This window comes from Herpailurus yagouaroundi, unplaced genomic scaffold, assembly GCF_014898765.1.
Source record: "Herpailurus yagouaroundi ecotype Mexico unplaced genomic scaffold, PumYag 161, whole genome shotgun sequence".
Classification (NCBI taxonomy): domain Eukaryota; kingdom Metazoa; phylum Chordata; class Mammalia; order Carnivora; family Felidae; genus Herpailurus; species Herpailurus yagouaroundi.
In genome coordinates, this window is record NW_024412402.1 from 15,980,830 (window position 1) to 15,991,996 (window position 11,167).

Genomic DNA, 11,167 nt, shown 5'->3' on the forward strand with positions numbered 1-11,167 from the left:
ACACCAATTAAATGGGTGGCCTGGTCCCACAGTACTCCCTCTCCCCACACACCTCATTCATGAGAGGCCAGCATAAAACCACAGGGCTCTGCCTCCTACTGAGAGACAGCTGACTGGCACCATTCCAGGTAAAGTCCCAATCTCTGCATTCTCTACCAACAAGGACATATTCAAGGTCAAGTCTCCCTATAATTACCAGTGTCCTGGCCCCTAGCCTGCCATGTTATTCAGAGAATCATCTCTTGCTGCTAGCACAGATACTCCCAAAACTGGAACTGCAAACACTCTCTGCTTGGAGCCAGCTGCGTGAATCCATTGTGTCCTCACCCTACTTATCTTGGGATTCCATCCTGACAGCTGTGTAAGCCCACACTCGGCAATATCATATCACTTGCACACACGAATGCAGAGCACATGCTCACAGGTCCTCCACTGCCTCCACAGAGGCCCTCCCTCAAGAGATTGTTCCCTGCCCAGTGAACTCCTGGGATCTGATGATCAAGTTCATAGCTGTGGGCTTTCTGCTGTTGCTGATGTCCCTGACATTTTCCCAAGAGTTCTGCACCTGTGCTTTGTTGTCATGAGCCACTTTTGAATTGCCCACAGTTTGAAAAGCACTTGTCTGAAGAATACATTTTGAGACCAAAAAAGCATGGGGAAAAAAAAGAGAGAGAGAGAGACAGTTCAGCTTAAACTATTACCACTTCCATGATTTTTCAATCAAAATCTAGAAACAAGCTATTTTATCTACAGGTTAATTTTTATTACTTTGAAAAATTAAGTTTCCAATCATGTAGATCTCATTATTGAGGCACAGTAATTTCTTCAGAGACTAGAGCCTCTAAAGTTCTGAGGCAAGAGAATTATTGGTTTTGAAATGTTTCACTCCCCACCTCCAAAGCTATTGATTACATATTGTTAGTGCCCAACGTTGCCTGGTACATAATATGTGCTGGATAAATGTTGCTTCTGTTTCTTTCCTACTTTTTTTTCCATCCAAACCATGTGTTGTTTTGGGCTCTCGATTTATTCACCCACTTCACAATCCCTATTAAAGAGAATGTGGAGGGACGCCTGGGTGGCTCAGTAGGTTGAGCATCTGACTCTTGTGTTCGGCTGAGGTCATGATCCCATGGTCATGAGATCAAGCCTTGTGTCAGGCTCCATGCTGAGCATGGAGCTGCTTGAGATTCTCTCTTTCCCTCTGCCTCTTTTCCCACTTACACACACTCTCTCTCTCTAAAAAAAAAAAAGAGAGAGAGAGAATGTGGAACCCCTAGGATGTGGCAGACCTGACTCCCTATTTTTTGTGATGCTGTTTGCTTGTTAAATTTTCCATTGAGAGAGCCTCAACCTCATCTTGCCTGTTTCTTCTCCATTAAGTGGGAAAAAGCATCAGTTTGTCTAATGTCTTTTTCTAGGAAATGACGATGGGAAAACCAATGCCAAATGCTTTCCCACTGCATTCACTTCTTTCCTCCAACACCACTTCCAACCTGTACCACTCCCCTGCATCTAAACTCAGCTTGAAACAATAAATCCTCTAAAACATACCACCTACCCCAGGAAGTAGACATCAACATCAAACTGTATGAGTGCTGGTGCCGACATGCATGTTAGTTACCAGACATGGGCCACTGCTGGCCTGTCCAGGTCCAATAACTGTTGGGCAAGAGAACTCCCAGACTGGAAGCCTGAATCAGTGCATTTAGCTGGAATGAATGCAGTTCCTTTTCCTATTATGACACAGCAAGGGCCTCCCCTCCCCGCCAGAAAACAAACAAACAAACCAACCAACCCTTGGGCACAGTGCCCAAAAATTTGGAAGGAGGCAAAGAAGTAGCAACCCGAAGAATTACTGATAGATTGTGTTCCAGCTCTTGTTTTCCATTCCAGCAGAGGGCTGCCTTGAGAATGTATTCCTGTTCCAGGGCTTCCTATCAGTTTCTTAACATTAACTTCAGTAACCGGCAGAGTGCCTTTGTGGTCAACCCATTTAGGAATCCCCCAGCTCACCACAAGCATGATGAGACTGGCCAATACAAGTTGTGTTTGCCTGCATTAGATCCCTGCCTGTCTATCTATCTGCCTCTACATATCTTCTGCCGTGGAAGGCATCTGTGGCAAAACATTCTCTGTTTCATCTGAATTCCTTTTATTCATGTCATAATCTTTCTTCAAGTGCTCAGTGATCCTTGACTATTCTCTTGAAACTGAGTTGAGAGGACACTCAACAGGCTTGGGCCACACTTGGAAATTGGAAGACTTCACTCTTTGGTGGTTCATGTAAGAACCCCAACTTCAGTATCTACGGGTCTTTCCTCATAGGCTGGGCAGTTTCACCAGAAAGGAGACCGTGGTCTTCTAATTTAAGAGGTGGAAGGAAAGTGCCTTAATAATGATGCTGCCAACATTCAGAGAGTTTGGTGACTAACTCCAAGAATTTCACCTAACCCCTGTCTTTTCAGTTTGGTTGGTCCCCTTGCCTAGTGTCTAGAGTCCAGGGGCCCTGTGGTTCAAACTCTTCAAACAGCAAGCCTTAAGATTTCAGCCAGGCTGGAGAAGGGCAGGAAAATTGTGAAATTGTACCTGTTAGGGGAGAGAGAAGATAAGGAAAATAACATACAATAATGTCTCAACAATTTTTCTGGCATATTAGCTGTAAGTAGCAAGTTGAAGTCTCTAAGCCTCATTTACTTCATCTGTTAAATGGGGTAGCAGAACCCACCTCTCACTGTTAAGTCAGGAAACAGATTCCTTTTTTGGTCCTTACCCATCATATCGATTTTCAAAAGGAAATTTCAATAAATTGTAAGTAGAACGTGAAACTTCATATTTCCTTCAGAAAGGAAGAAAGCTAGGGGAAAAAAGGAAGTTTCTGGCATTATGCAAAGTGCTTTCCAGAAATTGTGTCCATTATTCTTAATGGCAGCCAAATGATGTTTATTTCTTTTTACAGGTAACTAAGCTGGGTTTAACAAAGTGAAATAATTAGCTCAAATTCACATGGTTAGTAAAAGACAGAGAAGAGGTGCAAACTCATGTCTACCTTCTCTCAAAAATACTAATGCGCTGTGCTGCCATATATCCAGAACTTTATATTGGAAACTCTGATTACAGCATTGTGGTTACAAATTGGGTGGGCTCCAGGCAGGAATTAATTCTCTTATTCTCAGAGAAATTAAAACTGTACGGCAATGTCATTCCGTGCAAAGTATATGGGATTTATGGCCAGTCAAAGCTGGTTCAAACTCAAACTCCTTCATTTGCTGTGAGAACAACATGAACTCTGCTAGGTAATAGGATTTCTTCTGCAACTTAAAGGCATTGGCAGTGTCAGTCTCCCAAGGGAGAAGTAGAACCACAAACAAAAGTTGACACTGAGACCCTACATAGACTGAGGAGGGAGAAGTCGGTCTCCCGCTTTATCTGGACTTTGAGACATACACATGTCCAAGTGAGACCCTCAATGCTGAGGATGAGCGAGGGCTTCTTCCCCAGGTACAGGGAGGAGAGTAACCCCTGTGGGGCATGTACTAAAGATGAGTAATGGCATCCATAAGACACATTTTCCACCAGTGTTCTGTGTTTTGTTTTATCTAGCCTTTATTTTCTAGCCCCATAAAACTGTGTGTGTGTGTGCATGTGTGTGCATGTGTGTGTCTTTTTTATTGAGATTTAATGTAGAAACAAGAAAGGGCACAAATCTTAAGTGTCAATGAATGTTTACATATATGTACATCTATATACATATAGCCCAGGTGCTCCCCAGCCTTTAAAAAAGAAAATAGCAGGGACGTCATTTTGGAAGTATTATTTGAAAGTCTGTGGCCTTGCCACATGCAGTCATTTTTCCCGTGTTGAGCACGGGAGCATAGGGAGTAGCAACCCTATGAGGCCTGCATCCCATTGGGCAGCACCTATGTGATGTCAGCATCAGGCAGAAGACACAAGGGCAAGATAAGGAGGAGTCCCCAGTGAAGAACCTATGGCACGTGGTCCGATAACTACTCTCTACCCAGAGAATCTCCTTCCAGTTTCAATGTTGAATGTTCTACGGCTGACTTTTAGGAAAATTCTCTCCCCTTTCAGCAGGAAGACTCTTACCCACTGCTTTCTTCACTCCCTTCTGAGATTCAGCAAATGTAAAGCAATAGCCAAGTCACTACAGTATAAAATACAACTTTCATTCATTCATTTACTGTCGTATCACTCATTTATTCATTCATTTATAAAATCTAAAATTATGTATGGGGCAGCCATTTGGGGCCATATAGCAGTTGGAGATTTAGAAAAACTCCTTCCAGTTGAGCATGCTGAGTTAAAGAAAAATGCATAATTTTGGTGCATGACTGAGCTGCCAGGAAAGTAAAGAGGTTCCTGGGTGGACAGAAGAGACAGAAAAGCAAGAACCATACAAAGCAGGTGAAGGGTGGAGCCTATACGTATCCTGGGGAATCTTCGAGACCAAGTGTTCATATGCGAGGGACTGGAGACAAAGCCTGGGCCCAGGCAGCCTTCCTTCCCAGTGAGTGAAGTAGAAAAAAAGTGTCCCAGGCTCTTCTTAGCATTGGCTGTGGATGAAGCAGTAACACTCCTCTGGGAAATCCTAACTGCAAGCCCACACTTGGATGTATTTGGGGCTGGAATCCACATTGCATGTGACGCCTGAAAATCCCAAGCCAAAAAGTTTCAAAGAAACGAAAGCTTGTGATAACAGGATAAATCAGACTGAATCTCTTCAATAAGGAAGTGAAATTTGGGCAGAAACTTGAGCAAGGTGTGTAACTAGCTGTCCTATTTGGTGGGGTCTTCTCTTATGTAAGTCTTAGCGGAATCTCCACACTATGGGAGACACCAGGATACCTACCGTTAACACTTCCCAATAGTGCTGTCAACCCAACCTCAGGCATTCAGATGCTCCTGCTCAGGTCTATGCTCCTGAAGCAATTTAGAGTTCATAATGCTAAAGTCAGAGATGGTAACCTGCCAGCTCCCTGCTCTGGAAGGTGGCAATATTAAGGGGTGCCACCAGCAGTGCTCAGTTATCCGTGGAAAAGATATCAGTAGCTCCCACCATGGTTCCAACCAGACAGTAGGGTGATGTGGCTGAGTTTCCAGCTGGCTGCCTTCTCCTAACCCCACTGGGTTCCCAAACCTGGTTCTTTCCAATAAACTCCCTGAAGTTAGCCACAGTCAGATACAGTTCTTTGCACCTAAGAACCCTGCTGGCTATACTGGAAGTTAGCCAGATGGGAAATCTGAGGAAGGGGGTGGGGAGAAAGAGAGCAGGCAGGCTGTGGCGCCCTTTCTTACACCTCTGTTTCTGCTCATAAACCCCTTCCGCCACCATCTTGGTAATGGGATAACAGACCCTCCTCTTGCTTCCCACAAAGAATTGCGCTCTGTTTAGATTCATTTGTTCCCTTCCAGGGTAATCAGCCTAGTTATGAACGCAACCTACAAATGAGGCCCAAAAGAATAGAGAGAATAAAAGGATAAAATGTAAGCTTCCCAATATCCAGGCGTGAGTGTCAGGAAAGCTGAGAGCAGCAAGAAGACATCTAAGTGCTCCAGGAGGGCGAGGTCCATTGAAAACTGCCAGTTTTTGTCAGAATTGGAATGGGGCCAGGATAAATGAGAAGGAATCAAGTGTTTCCAGCTCTGTCTGGGAAAAGCAAAGTTAGCAGAAACCACGATACCTACCATTAACAGAAAACAGGCCCATTGCCTTCCATTGCAAGGGGAGTAATTGATTCCAATGGACAAAACAAAACCTCCCCAACATGCAGAACCTAGAGACCTAGGGAAGTAGAGCAGACAGAGGAAATGCTCCCAAGAAATGGACAATTCAGATGTATTATGTTCTGTTGTTGTTTTTCACTAATGTCACAGCAGTGACATAAAAACATGGCTGTCAGTTGGGAAGGGTACCACACACTGGCAGAGTGCTTCATGCATCCCCCTCAGATCCCTTTGTCAAATGTTTACACACACCAGCTTCAAGTAAGCCTGTCGTAACATCCCAACACCTGTCCCTGCTTCGCTTTCCCAGCGAGCTTGCCTCAGGATGCTGGAGACTGGTTTGTCCACACGGAAGTACAGAAGTGCCTGGGAATGTGCATTCCTTTGAAGGCAGCCCGGAGTGAATGACCGGTTAGTGTGAAGGCACAAATACTCCAGCTCCCTTAGGATTAACGAAGACAAACTCCGAGGCACGTGAGATAAACTGAAAGATTGCGGTGGGGAGAGTGGACGGAAACATTGAAGTAGAATCTCCACCTTTCCCAAAATGCCACCCTAACAAGGCTCATTGTGGACGGTGTGCTCTGTACATGCCACTCGGGCCCGAGTCACAGTAGGGAAGGGACATTTCTCATCCAGTGACAGAGAGGCTAAGCCCTCCAGCCTGTGCCCGAGTGGCCCAGTGGCCGCGCATGACCCTCCCCTCCGCTGGCCACTGCCTTAGCGTCCTGGTAGGAGCCGAGACCTTGTAGTGCCCAACCTAGGCCTGTGCCCGGGCCGCACAGGACAGTAGAGCCCACGTAGCCGGTGCCGTGCTCGGCCGTCAGGCCCAATAAACTCTGGTCGGGGCAAAAAAAAAAAAAAAAAAAAAAGCCAGAACAGAGCATAACTCCTGCGGGGAAAATTCACCATTCACTTCTGTTTTGAAGCTCTGTATGTTCTCTTCAAATGTGTCTAAAATCATGGGCCTGGAGGGGTGCCGGGGTGGCTCAGTCCGTTCAGCGTCGGACTTCGGCTCAGGTCATGATCTCGCGGTTCGTGAGTTCAAGCCCCGCGTCAGGCTCTGTGCTGATGGCTCAGAGCCTGGAGCCTGTTTCAGATTCTGTGTCTCCCTCTCTCTCTGACCCTCCCCCGTTCATGCTCTGTCTCTCTCAGTCTCAAAAATAAATAAACGTTAAAAAAAAAAAAAAACTTAAAAAAAAAAAATCATGGGCCTGGAAATCAGACACAGCCTTTTAAAAAATCATCTTCTCAAACTCCCGGAGTCTTCATTCTTTCCTCCACTAAGTAGTTATTAAGCATCAAGGGTACTCCAGTTACTCTCCTAAGCAGTTTTGAGATAACTGGACACCATAGACACTGCCCTCAGTGAATTCATATTCTTGTGTCAGGATGAGCCCCACAGAAATAGGCAATTGGTCTATGGTGGGGTAAATATTCTAGCAGGTTAAGTGAAGGGTTCTGTGGAGGAACATAATGGAGGCACCTAATCTTAATGGGAACAGGAAGATATAGGGATTTAAGTCCCGCATCTCTAAAGAATTTATCTTAAACAACAGAATGTCTTACCTGCTTCACAAAGACCCATATTTCTCTCTTCCTCCAATTTCAAGGATGCCAAAATTGTGGTAAAATTAATGAGACCGAGCTTAGTGCACACAATTTATGTATCCAGAGGCAAAAGCAGAGGAAAAAGATGTGCAATGGCTCTTCCCTGTCATTGGAGTAAGACATGCAAAGAGAAATGAATAAGGTAAATTGCCTTTAAATAATCGAGACGATTGCTTCTCAGGAGCTAAACCCTTTGTAGTACAGTGTGTCTGACAAAGTGTAGACATTCCATCAAGATATTTATCTGCTGTTAGGAGTATAAATTGGAATAAATTCACATCATGCCATTTGGTACCATCCCTGTGGAGAATCTATTCTGAGGAAATTGTCATAAATTCAGCCAAAGATTTTTACACTGAGGTGATAGTCACAGTATTATTTATTCTGATAAAACACTAGATGATCTGAAACAAGAAGACAAAAGCTTTACAAAGTGTGATACAGCCATTATGATGAAATAATATGCAGCAAAACTATAATTTACAGAATAGGGAGAAACAGGGAAAACTCATAGCACATTAAACAAGAAAACATTTTGTGAGATTTTGTAACATGGATTATAGAATATAATCCTACTAAAAGAAAATGATTCAAGTTTATTTATTTATTTTGAGAGAGAGTGTGCGTGCATGAGCGGGAGAGGGGCAGCGAGAGAGGGAGACAAAGAATCCCAAGCAGGCTCCATGCTGTTAATGCAGAGCCAAAGCAGAGTTCAAACTCACTAACAGAGAGATCATGACCTGAGCTGTAATCAAGAGATGGACACTAAACCAGCTGAGCCACCCAGGTGCCCCGTGATAAGCTTTATTTTCTTAGAACAGTTTTAGGTTTACAGAAAATTGAGCAGATAATACAGAGAAATCCCATGTGCCCCTTCTTCCTCACTCATAGTTTCCTCTGTTATTAATGTCTTGCATTAGTGAGGTACATTCATTACAATATATGAGCAATACTGATAACACTATTATCAACTAAAATCTGTAGTTTGCATTTGTTTTCACTCTTTGTGTTGTACAGTTCTATGTGCTTTGATAAATGCATAATGTTGTGTACCCAAGATCACAGTATCATCAGAATAGTTTCACTGCCCTAAAAATACTCTGTCCTCCACTTATTCATCCATCTCCCCCTCCCCCATGGCAACCATTGATCTTTTTATTGTTTGTATAGCTTCTCCTCTTCCAGAAGGATTTCCAGTTGGAATCATTCTGTATATAGTCTGTTCAGAATGGCTCCTTTCGCTGAGCAATACGCATTAAAGATTCTCCCATGTCTTTTCATGCCTTGATGCCAATTATATCAATTTGATTGATGATGTTGTTCAGTTTCACTATGTCCTTACTGATTTTCAGGCCGCTGGATATGTCAGTTACTGACATAGGGGTGTTGAAATCTTCAGCTATAAGAGTGGATTCATCCATTTCTCCCTTCAGTTTTATCAGTTTTTTGCTTCATGTATTTTGGTGCTCTGTTTTCTAGCATGTGAACTTAAGAATTAGCATGTCTTCTGGAGGTTTGATCCCTTTATCATTATGTAATTCCTTCTTTATCCCTGATAAGTTTCTTTGTTCTAAACTCTGATTTGTCTGAAATTAATATAGATACTCTAGTTTCTATTAATTAGTGTTAGCATGGTACATCTTTCTCAATCCTTTTACTTTTAATTTATATTACATATATATGCTTATATACAATATATTGCTTATATTTTATATTTTTTATAATAATTATATTATTTACATTATATCTTTATATTTTATTTTATTTTTTTTTAATTTTTTTTTCAACGTTTATTTATTTTTGGGACAGAGAGAGACAGAGCATGAACGGGGGAGGGGCAGAGAGAGAGGGAGACACAGAATCGGAAACAGGCTCCAGGCTCTGAGCCATCAGCCCAGAGCCCGACGCGGGGCTCGAACTCATGGACCATGAGATCTTGACCTGGCTGAAGTCGGACGCTTAACCGACTGCGCCACCCAGGCGCCCCTATATCTTTATATTTTATATGGATTGCTTTGTAGGTCACACATCACTGAGTTTTACATTTTATCCACTCTATCAGTCTGTCTTTTAATTGGCATATTTAGACTATTTATATTTGTAGTGACTATACAGTTGAATTAATATCTATATTTGAATCGTTTTCAACTTGTTACATTTGTTCTTTGTTTCTTTTTTAATCTCCCACTCCATCTTCTCCAGTTTTTTTTTAGGTTTACTTATTATTTATTTTGAAGGAAAGAGAGAACAAACAAGCAGGAGAGGGGCAGAGAGAGAGGGAGAGAGAATCCCAAACAGCCTCTGCACTGTCAGTGCAGAGTCCCACACAGGGCTTAATCCCACGATGGTGAGATCATGACCTGAACTGAAGTCAAGAGTCAGACGCTAACCAACTGAGCCACCCAGGCACCCCTTTTTTCCCCTAAAGTTTATGTGCTCCAGTTTTAATTGACCATTTATATGATTCCATTTGTTTCTCTTCTCTTAATATAAAATATGCTTTTTTAAAATTTTTTAGTGATTGTCCTAGAGTTTGAAATATACATTTATAACTGATCTAAGTTTACTTTCTTTTTTTTTTCTTTCAGAGAGAGAGGGAGAGAGAGAATCCCAAGCAGGCTCTGTGCTATCATTGCAGAGCCCAACATGGGGCTCAATCTCACAAACTGTGAGATCGTGACCTGAGCCTACCCAGGCGCCCCTAAGTTTACTTTCAAGTAACACTATAGCACTTGATAGGTACTGAGATGCCTTATCACAAAATCTCCCAATTGGTCCTTTCCATCCCTTCTAACATTGCTATCATTCACTTCACCTATCCATAAGCTATAATTACCCAGGTTACCCAATATATTGGTGCTACTATCATTTGAACAAACATTTATCTATTAGATCAATTAAGAATTTTAAAAATTAATGGTTTTGGGGCACCTGGGTGGCTCAGGCGGTTAAGCGTCCAACTTCGGCTCAGGTCATGATCTCACCATTCACGAATTCAAGCCTCGCATTGGGCTCTGTGCTGACAGTTCAGAGCCTGGAGCCTATTTCAGATTCTTTGTCTCCCTCTCTCTGCCCCTCCCCTGCTCGTACTCTGTCTCTCTCTGTCTCTCTCTCTCTCAAAAATAAATAAAACATTTAAAAAACTAATGGTTTTATTTTACATTTATTTGTTCCTCCTCTATGCTGTTTCTTTTTTTTTTTTTTTTAATGTTTATTTTTGAGAGAGGGGGAAAGAGAGAGAGAGAGAGAGAGAGAGAAGGAGAAAGAATGAGCTGGGGAGGAGAAAAAAGAAAGGGACAGAAGATCTGAAGAGGGCTCTGTGCAGCACAGAGCCCCTTTCTAGGCTCAAAGTCATGAACCATGAATCATGACCTGAGCCAAACTCTGATGCTTAACCAACTGAGCCAGCCAAGTGCCCCGCTGTGCCTTTTTTATGCAGATGTCAGTTCCTGACAAAGTTCCCTCTCTGAAGAATTCCTTTAACATTCTTGCAAGGCAGGTTGAGTGGTAACAAATTTCTTTTTTGTTTGTCTGAGAAAGTCTCTAACTCTCCCTCATTTTTGAAGGATAATTTCATTAGATACAAAATTCTAGGTTATAGAGTTTTTTCTTAATGTAGGTATTTTTTTTTTCCTCTGGCTTCTCTCAAGATTTTCTTCTTGTCTAGTTTTCTGCTGTTTGAATAAGATAGGGCTAGGTGTCAATTTTTGGGTATTTATCCTGCTAGGTTTCACTAAGGTTCTGTGTCCATCATTAAATTTAGAAAAGTTTCATCTATTATTATTTCAATTTTTTTCTTCTGTTTCTTTCT

The 11,167-nt window shown here is 42.4% G+C and overlaps 1 long non-coding RNA gene across 1 annotated transcript; it reads right to left on the minus strand.

The window, feature by feature from the left end:
* Positions 1–2,134: 2,134 nt before the first annotated feature.
* On the minus strand, positions 2,135–7,454 carry LOC121035291 (uncharacterized). Its single transcript, XR_005792835.1, has 2 exons — positions 7,315–7,454; positions 2,135–2,589 (listed from the first exon to the last, which is right to left on the minus strand). It is a non-coding gene; the product is annotated as an uncharacterized LOC121035291 (long non-coding RNA).
* Between the last annotated feature and the right edge of the window lie 3,713 nt (positions 7,455–11,167).